The sequence below is a fragment of the Oratosquilla oratoria genome, chromosome 1 (genome assembly GCF_046742065.1).
Source record: "Oratosquilla oratoria isolate Oo_2021 chromosome 1, ASM4674206v1, whole genome shotgun sequence".
NCBI classification, from domain to species: Eukaryota; Metazoa; Arthropoda; class Malacostraca; order Stomatopoda; family Squillidae; genus Oratosquilla; species Oratosquilla oratoria.
Window position 1 is genome coordinate 60,607,148 of NC_134777.1, and position 23,302 is coordinate 60,630,449.

The following is a 23,302-nucleotide window of genomic DNA, read 5'->3' on the forward strand; positions in this document are numbered from 1 at the left end:
TGTGTGTGTGTGTGTGTGTGTGTGTGTGTGTGTGTGTGTGTGTGTGTGTTGTGTGTATTTACCTAGTTGTATTTTACGGGAAGGGGAGCCTCGTGGCGTGTGTGGTGTGTGCGTGTGTGTGTGTGTGTGTGGTGTGCGTGTAGGGGGGGTTCTGTTGTTTCCATATGCAAAACAAACCGACATTTCGTTTCTGTCGACTATTCTTCAATCTATATATACGTGTATATGTTACCGCCCTGTATCGCATGCATGTTGGATCATCTCGTCCTCTACTTTCCATATTCTTCTAATTTACCCCCTACTATCACCCTCACCTACTCGCCCCTTCCATCCTCACTCACGGCCACCCACCTTTCCCGCACCCACTCCCTTCCCCCACTACCACCCTCTCAACCACCACCAGCGCGCCATCCTGTGTCCGGCCGTCCTTGTGTTGTGCACATCCCGTAACATCCTGCCACCCTGCTCCTGTTCTCTCAATCCTGATACTCCTCCCCTCCCCTCCCCTCCCCCGTTCGCATCAGTTACCCACCTTCTCGTTTATCCACCATCACACCTCCCTCGATAATCAATCCCTCATTTCGTTATAACATCAACTTGGTCGTCCTTGTACTAATATCCTCCACCACGACGACCACTCTCGACCACCATGGCCACAAGAACCCAACTCACCACCACGCTTCTGCACCCAGCCCTTCGTCAGGGGGTAAATGCTACGTCGTACTGATTTCCAATACAGGGTTTGACAGTGTGGCAAGAGAGCTTCCTCCGGCCTAACTCTCGCTCTCGCTTTCCATTCATCCACAACAACCTCTCTCCACTCTCGCATTCGACTCCAAACTATGAATGTTCTAGGTTGTGACGACTTAAAAATATATAAATAAATAAGCAAGCAAAAGAAAGAGAGAGAGAGAGAGAGAGAGAGAGAGAGAGAGAGAGAGAGAGAGAGAGAGAGAGAGAGAGAGAGAGAGAGAGAGCACTTCCCTACTCAACGGCTGTTCTCCCTTTCATGGGAGTTCCTATTCCTCCCTCCCTTCTCCTCCTCACCTTCCCAGCTTTCATTACATTCTGTCCCCACATTACCCTCGTCTCGCCCCCTCCCACCACCATCTCCAATACAATTTTCTCATTCCGACCTGCCCCCTCCCTATATTTACTTCATTCCTACAGCCAACCTCCACCTCTTTCCTTCCTTCGTTTGTTTGTCCTTCCTATCTGACACCTAATGCATCGCTTCTCATTTCCAGTAATTTCATACTTGCTCACTTGTTAAGAGTTTACTGACCAGACACTCCGAGCGATCCTGGGGACATCTCCCTCAAGGAAGATATCTTCTATCTCTACAACGTGAATGTAGAAAAATTGTTAATGGAAAAGGAGGAAGACTGGTAAAACGAGGGGGAAGTGGAAGAACGAGGAAAGTGGAATGAGAAAGAGGGGAAGGTGAAGGAGGGAAGGTGAAGGAGGGAAGGTGAAGGAGGGAAGGGGGAAGGATGGGAAGGGAGAAGGATGGTAAGGGGGATGGGAGGGGGGAGAAGAAAAGTGAGGGTAGTGGAAGGGGAAGAGAAGTGAGCGGTTGGGGGAAAGGGAAAGTGAAGGGGGAAGGGAAAAGCGAGGGTGATGGGAGGGAAAAGAAGGAAATTGAGGTGAGATGGGAGGGGAAAAGGGAAGTGAGGTGGTGGGAGGGGAGAGGGAGAAGTGAGGGGGTGGGAGGGGAGAGGGAGAAGTGAGGGAGTGGGAGGGGAGAGGGAGAAGTGTGGGGGTGGGAGGGGAGAGGGAGAAGTGAGAGGGTGGGAGGGGAGAGGGAGAAGCGAGGGGGTGGGGAGAGAGAGAAATGAGGGGGTGGGAGGGGAGAGGGAGAAGTGAGGGGGGTGGGAGGAGAGGGAGAAGTGAGGGGTGAGAGGGAAAGGGCAAAATGAGGGGGGTAGGAGGGGAAAGGGAGAAGTGAGAGGGATGTCGGGTAAAAGGGGAGAGAGGAGACAAGGTGCGGGAGGGGAAGGAATGGAGACAAGGTGGGCGGAAGGGGAAGGAGAGGAGACAAGGTGGGGGAGGGGAAAGAAAGGAGAACGTGCGGGAGGGGAAAGAGAGGAGACAAGGTGGGGCGAAGAATGGGAACAAGAGGAACAGATGCAGGAAGAAGAGTAGGGGTGGGGGTGGGGGGGAGAGTTTGAAGGGAAAGTGGGGATGATGTGGGAGGATGGCAAATGTCGACCGGCTGACCGACCCACCCACACAGGTATCATGACAGTTTGGAAAGGCCGCGAGTTCGTCATTCGTGAGAGGAGGGTGGGGGGTGTTAGTCGTGCCATGAGGAACGCCCTTCGCTTAACCGAAGTTTGTCGCTGTTTTTCCTCCTCGTCGTCCCCGTCAATTTTACGAGTGCGGCGCGCGCGCCATTCCGACGTTATTACTCAAGTTTGACGTCATAATCGAACTCTACTGCCGATCCGCGAACAGCTGCTACTCTGCTGCTGCTGCTACAACTGCTCTCATCCTCCATCCCTCCCAACATCCACACCCACTCCAAGACTCCCCGTCAATCGGTGCTTCCGTGTAACCCGCGCCTTCATCAACTAGATTACCCTTACCAATGTTCCGCCCTAACCTTTCCTGTTATCGCTAAGAACACCAGGCGTCTCTCCCTATCTCCCATCCACTTTTCCCTCCCACCTTCTTTCTACCATTTTACCCAAGTGCCTGCTTGCTTGCTTGCCTGACTGACTTGCCTGTGTGCCTGCCCAGCTACCTACCTACCTACTTGCCCTCCTTCCCACCCACCTGGGCCCAAGTTCAATATAGGTCTATGCCCGTAATTAATTGGATCTGGCTCTTATGGAGGGTCCCACTTGCCAACCTGGCCTAACACGGCCCATGCAAAGGCCGATGAGGAAGTGGTAGTGCGGATATGACGAAGAGGAAAATCGATGAGAGCTGGAAGAAGAGGAATAAGAGTATGCAGAGGAAGACAAAGAATGAGAAGGGGAAGGAGAGAACGGTATGGAGAGGAAGATGAGGATGCGAAAGGAAGAGTAGGTGGAGTAACATGAAGAGGACGAGGATGTCCAATAGCCCATTACCTCTTTGACCCGATGGTGAACTTCGAACATTTCGTTACAGTAATGGAATGAACTTCGAAAATTTCGTTATAGTAGTGGGGCGAATGTGTAACATATGGCCACTCATTTCCCGTCGAAAGCCTTCCGGCAACAAAGTAGGGGAAGGGGCCTAGTAATATGTTTAGTTCTCGCTTTGTTTGACAATTAGGTTCTTCCTCCTCACACTCCCTTGGGACAGGCTAAAACGCAAACCCTTTAGCTTACAATGGAAGGGAGAACACTGCAGGTTTCCAGCTGCCACCAAGGAACAAAGTTAAGTGGCAACCACGTCGACGTCAACGTCAATCAACTGCCAAACTAACGAGAGGGAAACAACCTGTATGTGGTGGTGTGGGATCCTTCAACATAGAAATCAGCAAATACGGCAAGCGGCAGGAGGTTCACCAGATATCTGAGCAACCGTTAATGACGTCAACACGAAATCGATGTCAATAATTCAAATTCAAGCGGGATGCGTAAGCCAATGCGTTACCGGCGGTCACTTCTGGGCAAGAGATTGCCTCTAGAAATAAGATATAATTTTGGATCGATTAGTTCAAATATATCATCTGATAGAAATATTGCAGAGTACCATCACAGATACTAAAATACCCACAGAGTAATTGCAGAAAATCTACTAAGTATTCGTCCGAGTAGCCTATACACCCTAAACTACATATCGGATGCATATTTTTTAACCATCATCTCTTCGTAATAGTCATCCTCTCCTCTTAAAGCCAACGAAATGCAAAGGTAAATGGATACCACAACATACGAATTATACATGGCAGCAGCAGAAGCATGGAAGATGGGATCTGCGTAACAGGTTTATAATTAGCTTTTACGATGCAGCACGGGAGAGCACAAAGGACAATCTGGTTTAGGTCGCCTACCCGGTCCCCCACCAACGATGAGACGTTTTCAAAACCGTTAAATCCATGCCAGCATGAGCGCGGGCGCCAATAGCCTGTTTGAGATGTTTATTTCACTCGTGTCACCCCCATAATCCCCTCAAAATATGCATTTCCTCTATCATCGAATAAACTATTAGTATATATATCAGAATCCTTGCTCTCTCAGTTCTAGTTAAGCCCACACACACACCCACATCGATCCACTAGTAATGAAACGCGCAGTAAGAGTGATAGCAAATGCGGAATAAATTATACGAAGTACCCGTGAAGACCCTATCCGGAAAGAGGGTATCCCTCTCCCAAGGGGAGTTGTACACTCAGAGGCAGCAGGGAGAGAGGAACTTCTTACTTCGGACGAAGAATTCTCCACCGCCGCTGAAATATTCGCCTCTTCTGTCCTGTTTTGTCACGTATGTCAAAGTTACTGAAGTGTAGCAAGTCGAGCAATTCATTTTTCGCTAATTGGACGAGAGTGAAAAGGGGAGAGCCCGCTCGCCTCTACAGTGACGGATGAAGCGTGACGCAAAGTGAACGCGTCACACCCGAAATGGATATGAAAATGGGAAGACAGGGCGGGGGAGGAGGAAGGGTGAAGAAGGGAGGTGAGGGCAGAGAGGAGAGGAAGGAAGCAAAGGGAGAGGGAAAGAAGTCATCAGGGATGGAGAGGGAAAGATGTAAAGACCATTGTATGACGGAGTCCGGATTAGACGGGCGAGGCTGAGAGTGCGAGCAGGATACGTGAAAGATAGGATAAAATGGAGTGATGGGAGAGTTAAAGTGATAGCAGGGTTACAACTAAAGACCTGAATTAGATAGATACAGAGAGATAACTATGGGGAACGGGATTGAAGTGGGAAAATTGTAGTAGACAGGTCGACAAGAGCCAAGTAAGAATGGTAGACAGCGAAAGTGTGATTGTAAATAGTAAGGTAATTGATGATCGACAATGAAGTGGGTCGGAGAACGAGATCGAGGTGAGGGATAAGGCGACTTGGGAGATGAGCGCGAGTGAGCCAGGCGAGAAATGGGAGCAAAGAGAAAAGAAACAGGTAAATCCAATTCCTAAGAGAGAGACAACAGTACAGAGATCTATTCCAATTCCTCTTGCCATCCCCTCCCTCCCTACACTGCGGGAGGCCTGCACGGTCGGGGCAGACCTTTTTAGAAGGGAAACAACGAAGGGGACACGCCCTCCCCATCCCCACACCCGAGCTTGACCCCTTACCCTCCACACACACAGTCCGGTTGGACAGTCATATGACAGCGAGAACGACGAACAGAAGACAGTCACTTTACGGGTTCGGCGGATCTCGTGGGTGGGACAGTAACGGCAACTTCCATTTCAGCATACGAGGTTTCACAATGCCCTCAGGATGACCATGCCGCTAATTAGGGTACGCCATGTTTTTGATAGAGCTCTGTCACCCTCCAAGTCTGTCTGTCTGTCTGTCTGTCTGCCTGCCTGCCTGCCTGCCTGCCTGCGTGTGTGTGTGTGTGTTCGTCTGTCAGTTCCTCGACCTGCCTTTCCAGTGACGCCTCGTTTTGAACGGAGACTGCTGGTGACGTGGACGAAGTCGAACGTGCTGGAGGCGCCCATCTGGATGGGGTAGGGTAGCGTGGGTCCACGGAGCTTCCTTTACCTTTCGGGCGTCTAAAGGAATTAAATTAAAAAACCCTTCAGCTGAGATGGGAAGGGGATGAAACTGGAGAAGGAAATGGGGATGGAATGCGGCATGTAATGGTTGAAGATATGGTGGAAAGAGAGAGAGAGCGAGAGAGAGAGAGAGAGAGAGAGAGAGAGAGAGAGAGAGAAAGACATGGAGTGTGGCGAAGGTAAAGTTCAGGAAGGAGCAATGTACTTTATTTTCTAACGTTTCCAGTCTTCAGATATATTTCTGAAGAAGGCTGTCGAAACGTTAGAGAATAAAGTACATCTCTTCGTGGACTCTACTTACACCACTCTCTCCATATATATTATATATATATATATATATATATATATATATATATATATATATATATATATATATATATATATATATATATTACGCACACACACATTGCGGGAAGAAAATGAAAATGCTTAGCAGGGGGTGGTGATAGCTTATATCAGGCGTCTCCAAGATTGTGCCTCAGGCGAGCGAGAATGAGAGCTCGCTGCTGTCACAGGCAGACTTACGGCTCTCCCACTCCTCCTCCAGAGCCCATACAATCGCCCTCGCCCCACCGACGAAGCATTACCTCGAACTAATAACGACAGACGCTTACTGGTGAGGTTAGTGTCGGGGCCTTTCAATCGTCATGTGGAGTTCACGTCCCGTTCCCGGTATTTAAGACTTTCTATAAAACTAAAGCAGTTACAAGAGAGCAAGGGGTGACAGAAAGAGGGGGTGAGACAGAGCGAGAGATAGAGAAAGGGAGGCAGTGTGACAAAGGGAGTCAGTCCCTGCGCACATTGGCTACCTACCATCGTCAGCTTTAAGAAAAAGACGACGTACATCAACCTTTACTCTGTTACCCAAGTCACACTCGACTTAGTAACGAGGTTTAAACTCGAAGGATGAGCCCGGCACAAAGCGGCGCGACCCGGGCCGGGGCGGGGCGAGGCGGCAAGTCCCCCCTCCCGGGGCCCGTAATGGAGTTTTAAGTTAAGAGCCACGTGAAATAAGAACTCACCAATATAATGAGATCTGGAGGGCTAATTTCTAGACCAGTCAGTGGAACGGCAGCGGCGGCGGGGCTGGGGGACGCATCTTTCCGGGGAAACGCTCGGGGAAGGCTTGAGAGTGAAGAGTCGGGGGAGGAAGAGTGAGGTGGGGAGAGCGACGAGGGGTGAGAGGTGGGGGGGGTGATGAGGTTGGGAAAGCGAGGAAGGGGAAGAGTGAGAAGGGGGAGAGCGAGGAGGAAGGAGAGCGAGGAGGAAGGAGAGCGAGGAGGAGCGGAGATGAGGCGGTGGCGTCAGTTAGGAAACTGCGTAGAAAGGAATAAAAAGAGAAACGAGGACGAGGACGAGAACGAGAAGGGCGTGTCGAGAGAAGCCTGTATGGGGTAAGCCCCCACCCAAACGAGGTGATCGAGCTTGCGCGGCAATGCCGAGTTCGAGGGATAGACGCTCCTCCTCGTACATACCTTCCAAACCTCATTTCAAGGTCCAGGGGTTTGGAGGACGACGCTCGAGGAGAAGGGTGAGCCTGGAGTATTTGGGGGATTCCGGAGAGGGAGGAAGGAAGGGAGGGAGGGAGGGAGGGAGGGAGGATGTCTGTGACCACGAAGCAGGAGGTCGGCCATAAATGGGTTTTTAGAAGAGTTTAACGAGTGGTATTCGATCAAGGTACGGTTGGTAGGGTCGTAATAATCGTTAGGAAGATCTTCAAGATACAACGACGACGACGACGAGGAGGAGGAGGAAGAAGGGGTGGGGCAGCAACATCACTGTGGGATTGGTCGACAAGTTGTGTGTTGAGGGAGTAAGGTGGGTGCACCAGGGTAGGGTTACAAAAAGTAGCTTTCAGGGGGAAACGGCAGGAGGCAAGCCCATAGGGAAAGCAGGGAAACTGGAATTAACGAAAGAAATGGAAATTGGAGGAGGAAGAGGGGGTACATCATAAAAACGCGTTTGGAGCGGCAACCTAAAGGGTGGATGGGGGGGGGGCTCGAACCTAATTAGGTAGATGGAGAGGGGAAGTGATGCAATGAAGGCGAGGCGGAAGGGGGTGAAGGGTGGGTAGGTGGGTGAATGGGGCAACCTAGGCGGTGGCAGAAACCGGGAGCCCACTGCGTCCAGAGCGTCTTCCCTATACACAAAACCAACCATCCCTAAGCCCTCAATGTTCTTGGTGTAAAGTCCCGCTTCAGGTTGTGGGTCAGCATGTAGGTGGTCAAACTTTATTATATTGATATAGCCTCTCATCTCTTATCCTTTTCTTATTAAGGGAATATTCCTCATTAGTAATTTAATATAGGATTGTTATTTTAAAAGATTGCTAATTTTTCCACTAATCGGGTATACGGTATGCCTCGTTAAGCATCAATTCTTCCACCCAAGTACCATAGGTTAGATTCCAATGACCTCCACTTGACACAGGCTCCCTTTCATACTATACACAAATGCAGTTTTTCTTTCAAGCACCAACGAATCGCAAATAAACAATTCCTGCAAAGTTAGGCATTCGTATGGCATTTCTTTGTCAGAAGTTCAGTATCCAAGTCCATAACATCATATTCCACTCACCCGAACTTTTTCATGGATTAAGAAAGTTATGCGAGATCGAACAAGGTTTTATATATATATATATATATATATATTATATATTATATATATATATATATATATATTATATATATAGACACACACACACGTTATCCTGGAAGGTGAGGGTTCTGTACACAAATGCATTGTTGCCTGGAGTTTGCTCATAAACGTTAAACAGGAACTCTTATATTCGCGTTCATGTGGGCCCAAATATACCCGAAGGTTATGGTGGTCGAAGACCAAGAAGTAACTGCTAGAAGTAACATAATAGTAGAGCCGCTTCCGAGTTCGGGAGGAATCATTCTTTGTTCTTTGGATGAAGGGGTGTTCCTGTCTCACTTCGAAGACGCTAGTGATAGTGGTCGTAGTCCGCGGCTCGAACTGTATATAACATTTCCCTCTTTTTCCATCACCTCAACCGTGCCTAGATGTTATATCAAACATTCCTATAAATAAACTAGTTGAACGAAGACTAGGAAGGCTAGGCAGAGAGTTTGGTCAATTTCAACTACTTTGGCAGGGTAGTGCAAGAAGAAGACTGAGGTGGAAGATCGAGAGAAGAACAAAAGGAAACGGTAAGAGTGGAGAAGAGGCGGAGAAGGGCCGTTTGGTGCTGTGTACACTGCGTCAATAGCCACCAGGGGATGATAGGCACCGCAAAGCGCGCCGAAGGAAGGAGGAAATGAACGCGAAAGGAGAAAGACTAATTGAAAGAAATGGAGCAAGAGGAAGACGGGAGACGGATGGGAGGAAGGAGATGAGTGATGATGCATTCGACTTGAGGAGACTTCCTCAAAATTAGGTAGCGAGGACCTCGCCAAGGCATATCAACCTGGATGGAGGAGGGATAGGGAAGGATAATAGAAGTAGTAGTAGAAATGGAAGAAATAGAAGTGTTAGAAGTAATAGCAGCAGATGAAAGGAATTGGGAAAATGTGAAAAGAGGAAAGATGAAGAGAAAGGAGGGAAATTAAGAGGAAAAGGAAAGGTAGAAAAGAGGAAGGGAAATGAAAAGGTAGGGGAAACCAAGGGAAAACGAGGCAATGGAAGTGAAAGGAAATGAAAGGAAGGGAAATGAAGGGGAACAAGAGAAAGGAATGGAAAATAGAAAATCGCTCCAACACATCACTCGAAAGAAAACTTGTAACCCACCAGCTCTCGCCAAAGACTTTTCACGAGCGACGCCCACTTCCAGTCATCAGACCCAAGCCAGCAGCCAGCCCCCCTACGCTGACGACAATTAATTACTGGCCGTCCCTGGCGCCATGCGGGGAGGGGGCCACCCCACCCCCCAGCCATCACGATGGCCATCACGGCCCCAAACTTGAGCGATCTAACTCTCGAACCATCGGTCATCCTGAAGACCTCTTCTCTTTTCTTATCTCTTTGGGGGGGGGGGCAACTATTATCTCTCGCGGTTCCATCTGGAGACAGTCTGAAGACGGGGGATTGTCGGGGTGGGGGATTGTCGGGGTGGGGGATTGTCGGGGTGGGGGATTGTCGGGGTGGGGGATTGTCGGGGTAGGGCATGGCGGGTTCCACGGATAAAGATACAGCTAGAAGATATTATAAAGGGGTAGAATAAGATAGGATAGGATCCAACGAGCACGATAACCATCGACTTCGCAAATTGACAAACTTGAAACAACCTTAACCTGCTCCCCCACGGACTCCCGGTATCTATTCGCGGTTCGTTACCGTCCTCTTGTTCATGGCGTGTTGCATGCATGCACGCACGCACGCACGCAGTGCACCACTTTTTCGTATCTTAAAAGTGGACAGAGGAAAAAATTGACCAACAATTTGTCCGTTTTCTTTGATACGCAAAGCAGACAATAGAATGCGAGATGGATCATATAATTGAAGATCATATGTCCATGGTTCACTCGGAAACTACATGATCAAACTAGAGGGCCAGCTTAAAACAAAAATCTAGATACAGCATCCTACTTGATTAATCCCCATGAAAACTCCCCCTAAGTAGCCAAGAGGTCAAACGATTATTTACACGAAAATGGGTTCCGCGTCTTCCTCCAGAGACGATTCACCATCCTGGGCCATCATCTTTCATCTTCCGTCAACATTTCTCCTAACGACGGCGCCTTTTCCATGGATCGCGGTGGGAGGTAGGCTCAACAACCAAAGATTTTTCGAGAATTTCAAAGTCTCGCCGGGAGGAGAGCACAGACAAAGATACACAGGCACAGCCACTTACAGACGGACAAAGGTACAGAGAGACACAAAGACGCAGACACAGCCAGATAAACAAGATACAGATACAGAAAAATATAAACAAAGATACAGACAGTAAGAGACAGGCGGACAGACACACACACACAGCGGAGGGGGTGGTTGAGCTAGATCTCTTAACTCTTATGCAAAGCCCAGACATTCCGGACCCGCAGACAAGTGTCGCGGCAGTTGGAAAAATGTTCGTGCAACTCACAACGGGAGCGTGTGTGTGTGGCACCAAATGTCTTTTATAAAGAAAATCTAAATTTTGTCACGAATAAGCAAGAGGGCCATTTTCTTTAAAATCTTTACGTTTTGTGCCCGGGTTGTCATCAGTTGCGCGCTCTTTCAATAATCCTTATTTAAACTTGTTAGAATACTACTACATCGTTAGTGTACACAGGCAAGTTTCTCCCGATTACTTGGATGTACACATGTATCGAGTCAGCAAAGAAATTAAGATTCTATATGTGGATGGAGGGGGTACAGCGTTTTCCTTAAGGCTCCCCCCCCTCCCCCAACCCTTGACCTATTTTGGGTCGAGATGGGAAGCGGGGGAAGGGGGAATGAGGATTGTTTTTGGTAAGTGATGTTTAATTTGTTCCCCGACCTGTTAGCGTGGAATACTGAGCCGAGCAACGCTACCGAATGCAGGGCACCTCCGCACGTTCCTCGATGGCGACGGCGGCGACCTACGCCATGCATCTCGAGCGCTGACGTCAGATCTCGTGCTGGCATCCCTCGATCGAGGCTGCTCGATCCACCGAAGGAGGAAAAGGAGGAGGAAGATGAGGAGGAGGAAAGGGAGGAGGAGAGTCCATCTATATGCTTATCCGAGTCCCATTGACGGTCTACCTTTTGCGGCTCCATACACGCACGGCACTAAACCTCGTTCCAGAAGGCGGGTAGGCTCCGTAGGACCTGTGCCAGCCTTGCTTCGACTCAATTCTGAAATATCTACTCAGAATAAGCCTTTTGGTATTCACTCGCTCTCTCTGTCCCTCCCTCTCCCTCTCTCTCTCTCTCTCTCTCTCTCTCTCTCTCTCTCTCTCTCTCACACACACACACACACACACACACACACACACACACACACACACACACACACACACACACACACACACACACACACACACACACACACACGAATGCAAGATTTACGAGTTGCTATTGCCGTGTACAGCGCTTGGCCCCGGGATTCATCTCCCTCGCAGCCATGATGCTCTGAAAGCCAAGCATCCAAAGGAAACTGTACTAAACCGATACGTTCGAGCAACCAGTGATTTCGAAATGACGAGAGAACAATTTCTCAATACTCGTCAAACTATTGTCAAACAAACACAGGTTTTTAATTTCTTTTTCAGACATGGAATACATACAACAGGGCCGCATAAATCTACGAAAGGAACAGACGAATCTTAAGAACTGATGTTAATCATGGACAACCTTGACCAGATGAAGAAGAAAAGATGAATGCAGGTATCTAGAGTAAATGCATCATCACACTCATCTTCCTCCTCATCTTCGACTGTTGGAGCAGATTCGCAACCCGTTACTTTCGAAAAGGATCTGATATGGAGGAGGAAATTATTTTTCCTCCAGTATATCAAATATGTATTTTCGTGGAGAAAAAAAAAATTGCCATCGTGATTTCATGGTGGAAAAAAAATTCTAGAGGTGGGCAGTACCGGTTAATCGCCTTATCCACCCCTCCTGAGCAGATTAGGGGGGGGGGGAGTTTAAAGGCGGAGGATTTCACTGTTTTTGTGTACAACTTTTCAGAGGCGAAAATATGGCCCCGAAATCCTCCCATATCAAATCATTTACGACCAAGAAGAAAACTAAACAAATAAACGAGAATATGAAAATTAGTTTTCATTCTATGCAAGGAACAAATCCCTTGGCACAAAATGTCGCGAGAATTTTTAATAGCAAACGTACAACAGACCCCGACTTAGTATACGACTCCCGCGGTGCAGCTCGGTCTGAGCATAATCATTACCCTTTTAAGGGCCAGTTCCGAGTAGTATTCGCCATTCCCGAGCCCATGAGGGGTAAGGTTCGAAACCCGCCTGGGCCGCAAATACGAATCCCCGTTGCTGGACTGGACAAATTCGGTCTTAATAACCCATTCAGGTGCCAATACATTAACCCTCTCTCCTAATCTACGTCTACTCGCTTCGTCTCCCTCATGCTTACTAGAGACCAACATTATCCGGTAAAAATCACTGTTCGTTCTTGTAGGCGAGGGGGGGGGAGGAGGAGAAGAGGAAGAAGAGGAAGAAGGAGAGGAAGAAGAGGAGGAGGAAGAAGAAGAGGAGGAAGAAGAGGAGGAAGAGGAAGAAGAAGAAGAAGAAGAAAAATCAACGTTAAAATCTGACATGAGAAAGAGCAGGAGTGAAATGGGAAAGAATCTGCCAAGATTAAAATATAAAAAATCATGTAAGCGTTTACCAAGACAGACTACTGGAAGGATGGAAGAAAACTAAAGGAGTAATGGGCACTGCCAGCAAGAACAGGGAAGCGGATAAGGCATACAAATGTATGGAAATGAGAAAGGGAAATGGCGCTGGAGACGGAAGGGGAAGTAGGAGTGGGAGGGTGAAATGAGCGAGAAGGAAATTTTGAAAGTGTGAAGGTGGGTGGAAACAGAAAATGATGTGGAGAGGAAAGAAGAGGAGAAAAATGGGGAAAGGGGGCGCGCGTAGGAGTGAGATACCCCTCACATTCCATATCCATTCCCATGCCTATACCCGAGCTCCCCGACAGGTAGAACGCGACCCTATCTACTGCCATCTACCACGACCTCCCCACCTCCCGCTGGTATCCATACCAGTTCCAGTTCCTTCTGCAGACGCAGCATCGCCTCAACGTGCGTCAGGACTACTCTTACTTCTACTCCCTACTCCCCCTTGCCCTTGTCCCCATCCCCATTACTTCCCCCACCAGCACTCAGGATCGATGTCTGACCACTGACGTTGGCGCCAGCCCCATGGTGCTCCGGCGCCGCCATCACTCATGCCAGGGGAGGAGGGCGAGTCCTCCATCCCTCCCTTCCTTCCTTCCTTCCTTCCTTCTGCCACTTACTCTCCGTCCTTCCATCCGCCCACCCCCCTCCATCTTCTCTCCGACCCTCCCGCTACCCCTCCTCTCTTCCTCCCTCCCTCCCTCTTTCTCCAGTAGGAACCTCCGCTCCGCAGTCGCAGGGCGCGTCATACTTTGGTCCTTACAGCTTCCCCACCCTCCTCCTCCTCCTTTCCTATTGCGCAGTTGTGGTGCCAATACTTTTACAGGCGTCCGGCATCCCCTCCTCCTCTCCCTAAATCGCGCACTGAAGGTCATCTGGCCCCTACTCCACGCACTCCCTCCCTCTTTCACACTCACTCCCCCAAAATCCTTTAAGGGAAATTCCACCACGGTTTTCGTTCCCCCAAATCACCCATCATCACACCCACCCTCCCAGCCCTCAGCAGTCTGCCTACTTGCCAGTCAGTCTACGTGTGGTCCAGAATCTGTGTGGCGCTCCGCCCCCTCCCCATCATCGTCTTCATCGTCGCATCTTTTTGCAGCTCCGGAGTCGCTCTCTTATGCCTCCTTTACGGCGACCCCCAGGAACCCAGAGCATAAAAACAAACTTTGGGGGCATTCTGGACCTGGACCAGGACTGGCCAGCTTCCTTTGACCCATCACCTTCTTGCTCTGACCCTCCCCCTCTCCCCTCCTTCCTCCCGACCTCCATTTCCTCCATTTGTCACCCTCCTGTCCGACTTCCTCCCGTCGCCTGCTGCCACCTTCCAACCTTCAAGTATCCACGATCTTCTCCACAACACCTTGGAATGAAGATCTTTAGGGACGTCGCCAACGGAATAGAATCGGGGAAGACAGCCAACCGGCCGCCCACCTCCGTCTGCCAAAAAACCCACAATGGCAGACGGGCCCTCCATCCCATCCTTTGGCGCCAACAACTGCACAGCCGTCGTTGTCAAACCTCTAACCCCGTGGATGCCAGACAACACTCCAGTTCATAAATCCTTATCTTCCAAAGGCGACTGCCACCTCCGCCCCCGCCCCCCGCGGCAGTAAATCCCACCTCCCCCGCCACCATCGAAGGATAAATCTTTCACCCCGACGGAACCGCCCGCCTCTCGTGCACGGCCGGGCTGTAAATACCATCGCCAATATGTCCTCTCCTTCTGCGCAGGACCTGGGTCCTCCTCCTTCCAGAGGGCCTGGCTGGCGCCAAAAGATCTTCCACCTATAACCCTTCCCCCTTTTCTTTTCCCACCCCACTCCCGCCCCTCCTCGCCCCCGTCCTCGCCTAGCTGCACGTGACGCAGAGCCTCCGGCGAAGCTCCTGGGGAAGCATCGGGAGGAGGAAAAGGAAGTGCGATGGCGACGAACGGCGGCGGGAGCATGAGTGTGTGAGTGTGAGTGTGAGTGTGAGTGTGAGTGTGTGTGTGTGTGTGTGGAGGAGGTAAATACGGAGAAAGGGAAGAGGAATAGGACTGGACTGGAGGCAGGTGGTGCACAGGTTGTGACGTGGCTGTTGAGAGTGGAGGGAGGTGGAAGAAGGTAGTGGACGACGGCGGCGGCGGTGGTAGGGGGTTGGAGTTGACGTTGAGGTGGTGCAAGCGGTGATGGTACTGGGCACCAGAACCTGTGATGGACTATGTACAGGCATACCTGCATGCATGTATGTATGCTTATGCATATGCATGTATGCATGGTTGTGAAGACGAGGCAGCTGATGCACTGCGAGGAGAGGAAATGGTCAGTTACGAGCCAGAACAGCACCATGGCGCCTCTCAATCTTTGTTGAGAAAAGAAAAAACTAATTATATATGTGTGTGTGTGTGTGTGTGTGTGTGTGTGTGTGTGTGTGTGTGTGTGTGTGTGTGTGTGTGTGTGTGTTTTTCCGGAGGAAGAGTGGCGACAAGATGAAGAGGGGAACAAAGAGGAACAAGAGGGAAGTGATATTACGGTACAACGTGGTGAAAAGGAGGTAAATATGATGGAAAGGTGAATTACGGTTAGGATGAACTCAAAGCGGCAGCCCATAAGAAGACGAAGAAGGCGGGGATAAAAAAAAAAAAAAAGGAAAAAAGGAGAAAAAAATCTAAACTTTACGGGCAATTAATTATCCTCAAAGCGACGACGGTCAACAGCCCAAAAATGGCCTAAACCTGGGAACCCTGGTCGGTCGCTCGCTCGCTCGCTCGACAGATGGCGCGGAGACGATGCCCAAATACACCTGTCCGTAGGCCACTGATTAGGTAATGGAATGATTGGACACCACGCTGATCCATCTCAGAACTTATGCAAATAAATAAAGTGTTGTACACTAACAACCCGTTCGGTTCTTCAAGTTCAATACAAAGCAACATCCCTACTGCGGTTACGGTATACCTACAACTGACCACAGCTGTCACCCAATCGACAGATCCAGCCGAAAGGATATTGCACCAGGTTTGTTGGGGGTAGGGGGAGGATGGGAAGTTTCCTGTTGGTGATACGGACCTCGATGTCTAAACCGCCCAGATATCATCCAATTCAACCATCTTTGTCGTCGTCGTCGTAGTCAGGGGCAAAGTGAATCCCCCTTCCCCCCCACCCCCATTCCTCGTCTGGCTAGCTCCCAAAGAACCCCGCCCCACACTGCCCCGGCGCGTCTCGTTCCTCCGTCGTGTCGTGTCGTGTCGGGCAGGGGCCGCCCCTGTCCGCCGTCGTCGGTCTCGGCCTCCTGCTCAGCTGACGAAGACATCAGGAGGAAAAGCGAAGGTGAAGACGCCGCTGCCGCCGCTGGTTCGCCCTTATAAAGGCAGGGACCACGAAGACAGTTCCCTCTTGCTCCTGCTATGACCCCAAGACTGCCCCCGAAGAAGGAAGTACGAATGACGCCCCGGGAAGGAATAACCTGAGACTGGGTAATGGGGGGGGGGGATACGTACACTGCAGAGCAGGCAGACGGTGGGGAGCTCCTGGTGTCCAGGGGAGAAAGATTCGGAGTCCCAAATGGTGGTGACGAGGGGATGATGAACGAAGAGATAAGGGGTCCCGTGAAGTAATAGGATGATGAAGACGAATAAAAAGAAGCAGCAGAAGAAAAGGAAAAGGAAGAAGAATAGGAAAATGAAGAGGTGGACTGACTGGAGGCAGTCAAGCACTCGTAACGAGGAGGAAGAGAGACAAAAGTCCAGGCAGACGCAGAGAGAACGGCCCAAACACAACAAAGAAAAAAGAAGATTTGAGGAGGGGGCAGCACTGGAGGTTCTGGAAGGAGTGGAGGAGGTTGATGAGGAACCAGGAGGAGGAGGAGGAGGAGGAGGAGGAGGAAGAAGAGAGGGGAAGAAAGGGGAGGAGGGAGGAGGACGGAGGAGGAGGAATACGAGGGAGAGGTAGAGAAAGGAAATTGATACAAGTAACTGGAGAGGGAAGACGATATTCTAGAGATGGAGAAGGAGGAAGCAGAGAAAGTTGGAACAGGGAGGAGGAGGAAAACATGGGGTAGTAAGAGACAGTGAGGAGGAATAGGAGGGGGAGGAAAAGGAGGAGAGGAGGAAAAGGAGGGGGAGGAGGAAAAGGAGGGGGAGGAGGAAAAGGAGGGGGAGGGGAAAAGGAGGGGGAGGGGAAAAGGAGGGGGAGGGAAAAGGAGGGGGAGGGGAAAAGGAGGGGAGTAGGGAGAAAGGAGGGGGTAGGGGGAAAAGGAGGGGGTAGGGGGAAAAGGAGGGGAGGGGGAAAAGGAGGGGAGGAGGGGGAAAGGAGGGGAAAGGAGGGGAGGAGGGGGAAATAGAGGGGAGGAGGGGGAAATGGAGGGGAGGAGGAAAAGGAGGGAGAGTAGGAGGAATAGGAGGGGGAGTATGAGGAGGAATAGGAGGGGTACGTGGAGGAAAAGGAAGGAGTATGAAGAGTAGGAGGAAAAGGAGGGGGGAGTAGAGGTTGGGCAACTGCAAACGAGATGACGGCTTTAAACCCCCGGCTTTCCATCTGAAAGAGCCGGAAAATTAATCTCGAATAAAATCAATAAGACCGCCTCTGTTCATAAATAATCAGCATAGCCGCAGAAGCAATTCCAATAACTCCCAATGACAGTCGCCGCACGAATACCAGTAAGAAGAAATTACCTTCTTTCCCCGCCAGATCCCTCCAGCCTGCAAACCTGCCTGTCACCCTTGATGCATGACAATTGATGGTTGTCTTTGCCCATCCCTAGCCCAAGGACAGTGAAGGGAGGGAGGAAGGGGAGGGAGGGATACGGGCGGCGACAGAGTTGGAGGAGGAGGGGGACCATTTGGTCGTGGAAAAAATTATATATATGGGCCGGTGGGCCATGTAGGCGGAGAGTAGTAAGAGGGCCTAGGCAATGACAGGGAATGAAGAGGGTAACGGGAGGGCAGAGCAGGGGAGGGTGAGAGCAGGGGAGGGGGAGAGCAAGGTAGTGACGGAGGAAGAACAGTGGGAAGGACGAACATGAACGAGAAGGACAACATAGTGGGAAGCTGGCGGGGTGAGGGGAACTGACAAAGACGAAGAAAACGACTGATCAATGAGGGAAATGAGCTTAAGAGTGATAGTATGGAACTTGGAACAAGGGACAGGGACGGGGGATGGGGGAGAGGAGAGCGAGAGACTTTAAAACATGAAAAAGAACAAAGAATAAATGACAGACAACGAAGTGTTGGTCCGACGAAGGTGAAAACCAAGAGACTTGCAGTCACAAGAGAGCAGTGGCGGATTCTCTCCCACAATCCAGAACTTCCAACTTACGGGGACGTTTCTCCTGTTGTCTGCGGAAGTCCTGCACACTGGAAGACCATCACCCCACACCAAGTCAACTCTCGCTCTCCACTTTCCGAAACTTGAGACCAAAAATGGACGAGCCCACTTCATAAACCCATTTTTGTCAAAGTCGCAAAGTTAACAACAACGGAGCCGCAACTGCACCCAGCTTCACATCCTCCGCCCTTTAGAAATTCATATGGTACGCCCCAAACTCCTTGGCGAGTCTTCTCTATCTCTCACAAAGTACACGACCACCTCCCCCTCCCCCCAAGATGTCTTCTGAAGGAGCCCTTACCAAGGAAGTGCAACTCCCCAGGGGGGGGGAACTTCCTCCGTTGGTTCTTGCAAGCCACATTACAATTTCGCTTGGAATGTAACTACGAAGCGCATGCGCATAGGAGCGTTCCGACGAAAGGGGAAGAAGTTCCGGGAAACGTATGACCCCAAACCCCTTTAGGTGGACGAAAGAGTCACGATTTCGTGCAAGAGATCTACATTTTATTTATGTTCATTCTCCCTCCCCTCTCTATGTCATGCATCACCAGGCGGTCCGGTGTTGAGGCCACTACACGCACAATCCATTCGTCAGGTTACAAAACTTCCATATATGGTCACGCCACCCAAATACTTTCCGACCCCCGATACCCGGCTTCCCAAGTATTCATTTTTCTCCGGTCCACACTTACCCGACTCGGGATCACCTGCACCACGTCATCAAGGTAAGCCGGCCCGGGGTACTACATAACCCACGTCCCTCTTCCCTTTCATTTGCAACAACGGGTCATCAACTTCAGAGACCTGATGAACTGCTGCTAATATATCACGCGGTAACTATCGGTTATTAAAAAAAAAAAAAAAAAATTATAACCTTATGGACGGGGATGATAGGTAATGGACATGGAACTGCCAAGTGAAGGCCTTGTGTCCTCTTGCAGTTTCCTTCATTCTTGTCCTTACACAAGCTTACCACTCGCGGTCTTCGTCCTAAGATGGGGCAACTGCCTAAGCCACCTGGGCCCAGTTTCCCAATATCTCCTGTTGGCACATGGACACACCATTACAAAGAGAGACGCTACCACCACAACAGCTGCCATCATCGTTCACACCACTCCCCCACACACTCGACTGGCTTCGCTTGCCAACCCGGACTCCCGGACAAGTGCAACGAAGTGATTGGGATCGCTGGCGGCCCAGACACGCACCGAACCGAGCCAAAACAAACCAAAACGAACCACAGGACAAGCACAGGCTCGCAAACACAGGACCTTCAGTGCAGACCCTCCATCTCCCAGTTACCACACTTCCCCTTGCACTGTTCGCTTTCACCACCGACAGTTTCGCTTCATCACGTCCCACTTCCCCCATTTTGAGGTCTTGCAGGGACGGGGGTCGATCGACCCCAGTCCCTGAAGAGACCCAAGAACTCCCTAGCCAGAGAGGAAGAAAAGACAACCACGAAAGGTCGGTCCTGCAGCAGTCGAGTACTGACAGACGGCATGAAAGGAAGCTGGAGGAAAATGGGGTCAGATGGGCCATGGGTGAAAGAATACAGTACGCACGCACGCAAACACACACACACACACACAGAGAGAGAGAGAGAGAGAGAGAGAGAGAGAGAGAGAGAGAGAGATATTGATGAAATGTACATACGAATACATTTATGCATGCAAACGTACATGTATATATGGTGACCCATGGGAAATAAAAGCTGAGCGAAGGTGACGTTCGGGACCGAGCTAGGAGGAGGGAGAGGGAGATGGGGTGGAGGCGGTAGGGAGAGGAAGGGAGGAAAGGTGATCGGCTAAAAGAGGTCCTGAAGATGGAAACTAGGAATGGAGGACAGAAGGGGAGAGGAGCACCAAAGATTGATAAAGAAAAAAGGGAGGAAAAGGGAAAGGGGGAATGGGGAAGGGGGAAAAAGGACCCGTTGGCAGGTGATTGGGGAGGAAGATGGAAAGCTTGAAAACTGGAAAGGGCGTAAGGGAGGTTGGAAGATGGAAGAGGGTTTGTGGGGCGAGTGTTCGAAGATAGAAAAGGGTGAAAAGGGGGGGGGAGTCCGAAGATGGGAGAGGGTGAAGTGAGGGGATGGTGAAGATGGAAGAGGGTGAAGTGGGGGGATGGTGAAGATGGAAGAGGGTGGAAGGGGGGTGGGGGAGGATCCGAAGATGGATGAAGGTGAAAAGGAGGGGGAGTGGAGACGTAGGAGAAAAAGGCAACAAAGATGGAAGAGGGGGATTGGAGGGGGAAGATGGAGACCTGGGTGGGGGAAAGATGAAAGAGGAAAGGGGGAGGGGGGGAGATTGATGGCGGAAATCGGGGTGGGGGGGGTGATGGAGGTTGCCGGAAGCCTGTGGTAAAGGATGGTGGTCATGACGATTTTGGTGCCGGCTGGAGTGCCACATATATCCAAAGGCGTTTTATTCACACCTACATCGGCCTCCTGTTCCCCTTCTTGTGATGCTGTGCTCTGGTGTGTGATGTGCATTCCAAAGCCCTCCCATCCGTCCCATTACCGTCCTTCGGCACAAAAGATAAAGGCCGTTACTGTCAGCACCCGTGACTTTATTACACAGCCCATACATTTACCGTCACCCGTAGCCCTGTCCCTGTCCCTGGGGCAGTCCTCTCCTCCCCTGACCGGCCGTCCTTTTAGCGTCCAGTGTCTTCTCTTCCACGTTATTGGCTTCCTCGACCATCTCCCCAGTTCCTTCCCTCCTTCTCCAAGTGACTGGATGGTCATACATTCCAAGCGGATCATTCCATATATATCGCCCGCTTAACGCCCATTCAAACTTATAATCACTCATCTTTCCGAACGACCGATCCACCAAAAGACAGGGATCTTCTGTCCCTAGATGTGGATCCCTCCTGGGGAGGGAGGGGAAGAGAAAGGGTGTAAAGAAAGGGGAGGTCTTCTTTGTCTCCAAGTTCTCCGAATGCTACATTTCCCCTTCAGGGTCTCTGCCTGCAAGCTCTTCCGCCCTCTCCTACATACAAGTCACGTCTAAGTTCTGTCCATGGGCACGTTTGCGGTGGACAGACTCTACCCAACCCCCACCCCGTTCCATCCCGATAATATTAGTAAAACAGATGTTCATGTAATTTGCTTTCGATCAATGGGAACACTCAAAAGTACAGGGTTAAAACCAATCCATCTAACCGGTACTACTACTACTACTACTACTAACATACTATTGCTGGCGCCCGACTTCGCTGCCGTTAGCTACACCAACTAGCTCGATTCAAGCCTCTGTCGACGCCGTGGCAGTATCCTCTGGTATCCCGTGGTCGTCAAGGAAGAAGCCACGGAAAAAATGGACATTGTCCGGGTGCCAGTGGCCGGCGATAGCCACGTTCTCGGCGCCAAGAATATTCGCGCCTTTCTCTACCGTCGAGAATGAAAGTGAGGAGTGCTTATGTGTACATGCCGTGGGGGAGATAGGAGATAGGAGATAGATGAGATAGATGAGAGAGAGAGAGAGAGAGAGAGAGAGAGAGAGAGAGAGAGAGAGAGAGAGAGAGAGAGAGAGAGAGAGAGAGAGAGAGAGAGAGAGAGAGAGAGAGAGAGAGAGAGAGAGAAAAAATTTCGAATTCTCTGCGCGAGTCCTACTGCTTTCCCATAACTCACTACTCGGCGGTGTAAATTGACTCATTAAATTGAACATCGACTAAACGAGACGCTCCACAAGCTGGCAATGGGTGTGGGAGTGCATGGATGGAGTTCAATTACGGTCACGGGAGATGCCCAGGTACAATGTAGGTAACGGAAGGAATGCGGGGTCAAGAATGACCCTGGAGCAGATAAGCTGACTACGAATGCAAATCGTCCCGAGAACTGGAGCGGTTGGCGACCAGCAACCCCCCCCCCCGTCAAAAAAAAAAAAAAAAAAAAGGCTGCATCAATCCATTAGTGAAGAAACAAGCTGACCCTACATATTCGGTAGGGAATAACGAGACAACTTCATGTTATGTGGCACTTCTCAATTTCTTACAAGAGACATCCGACCTCATACCTGCCATTATGAATGGACGCAAAGAGCAGAACTTTATATAAATGAAAAAACACGCAAACGGTGAAAAATATTTGGGACGTTCAAGAGCCTCCCACTGGCAAGCGAGCCTGACAATACTGGGAGGAGCCACCCATACACAGCTGTCCTCTCCATCTGCCTGCCCACAGCTGGCCCACTTCCCTTGTTCCTCCGTCCACCTCCTTTTCCTCCTCCACGAGGAGTACGACCTCCTCCATCGCGACGACTTCCACCCCAGGCGTCTGTGTCGTAGTGTTACGACTCCGTCGGCATCGGGGACGTATCCTGCTTTTGTCATGTTAATGCACTCTCGCTGCTCCATCTTGGCGAGCGTCTGGTTTCTTAAAGACAAGTGAACTTGTTGGAGGGTTGCTGGTGTCGTGGTACGCGTTGGTGGTGGTGGTAGCAGGTGGTAGTGATGGGATTATGACTAGTCGTCACAGTGGCTTCACCTGTGCGATAAGATTGTTGAGACTCCTAGGAGTGACATGGTGGTTGTTGCTGTGGTGGTGGTATCTGGAAACGGGACACTGGAGGTCTGAGGTGTTAGGTTATTAAATAACTGGAAACCCACAGCCCCATATTAGCTGGCAGTCCTTGGTCCTTCGCTCAGATCTTTGGGAGGTAACTGGACTGTATGCGTTATACTAACAATACATTTCCAGTCACCAAAGTGCGTTCTCACCGGTTACCATCTCTCCTCGCCTTTGAAGATAGAGGATTACAGTATATTGATAAAGAAATCTTGGGCCCAGCCCGAAGACCGAATGCCAGCCCCTCATGGTGCATCTCCAAATGGGAGCGAGAAACTGACTGGATTTGAAGATAGGGACAAGGAGTAGTTTCTGACGTCCTTTCCGCAGTACAGCCTCGTGCACCAGGTACGTGTTCGAGAAGGGGGGGGAGAGAGAGAGAGGGAGAGAGAGAGAGGGAGAGAGAGAGAGGGAGAGAGAGAGAGAGAGAGAGAGAGAGAGAGAGAGAGAGAGAGAATCCACACTC

General features: G+C 50.4%; 1 protein-coding gene across 3 annotated transcripts in view; it reads right to left on the bottom strand.

Annotated features, from left to right (window-relative positions):
• The window catches only part of LOC143031028 (fasciclin-2-like), a 737,926-nt gene that overhangs the window by 584,397 nt on the left and 130,227 nt on the right, over positions 1-23,302 (bottom strand). The window lies entirely within an intron of this gene.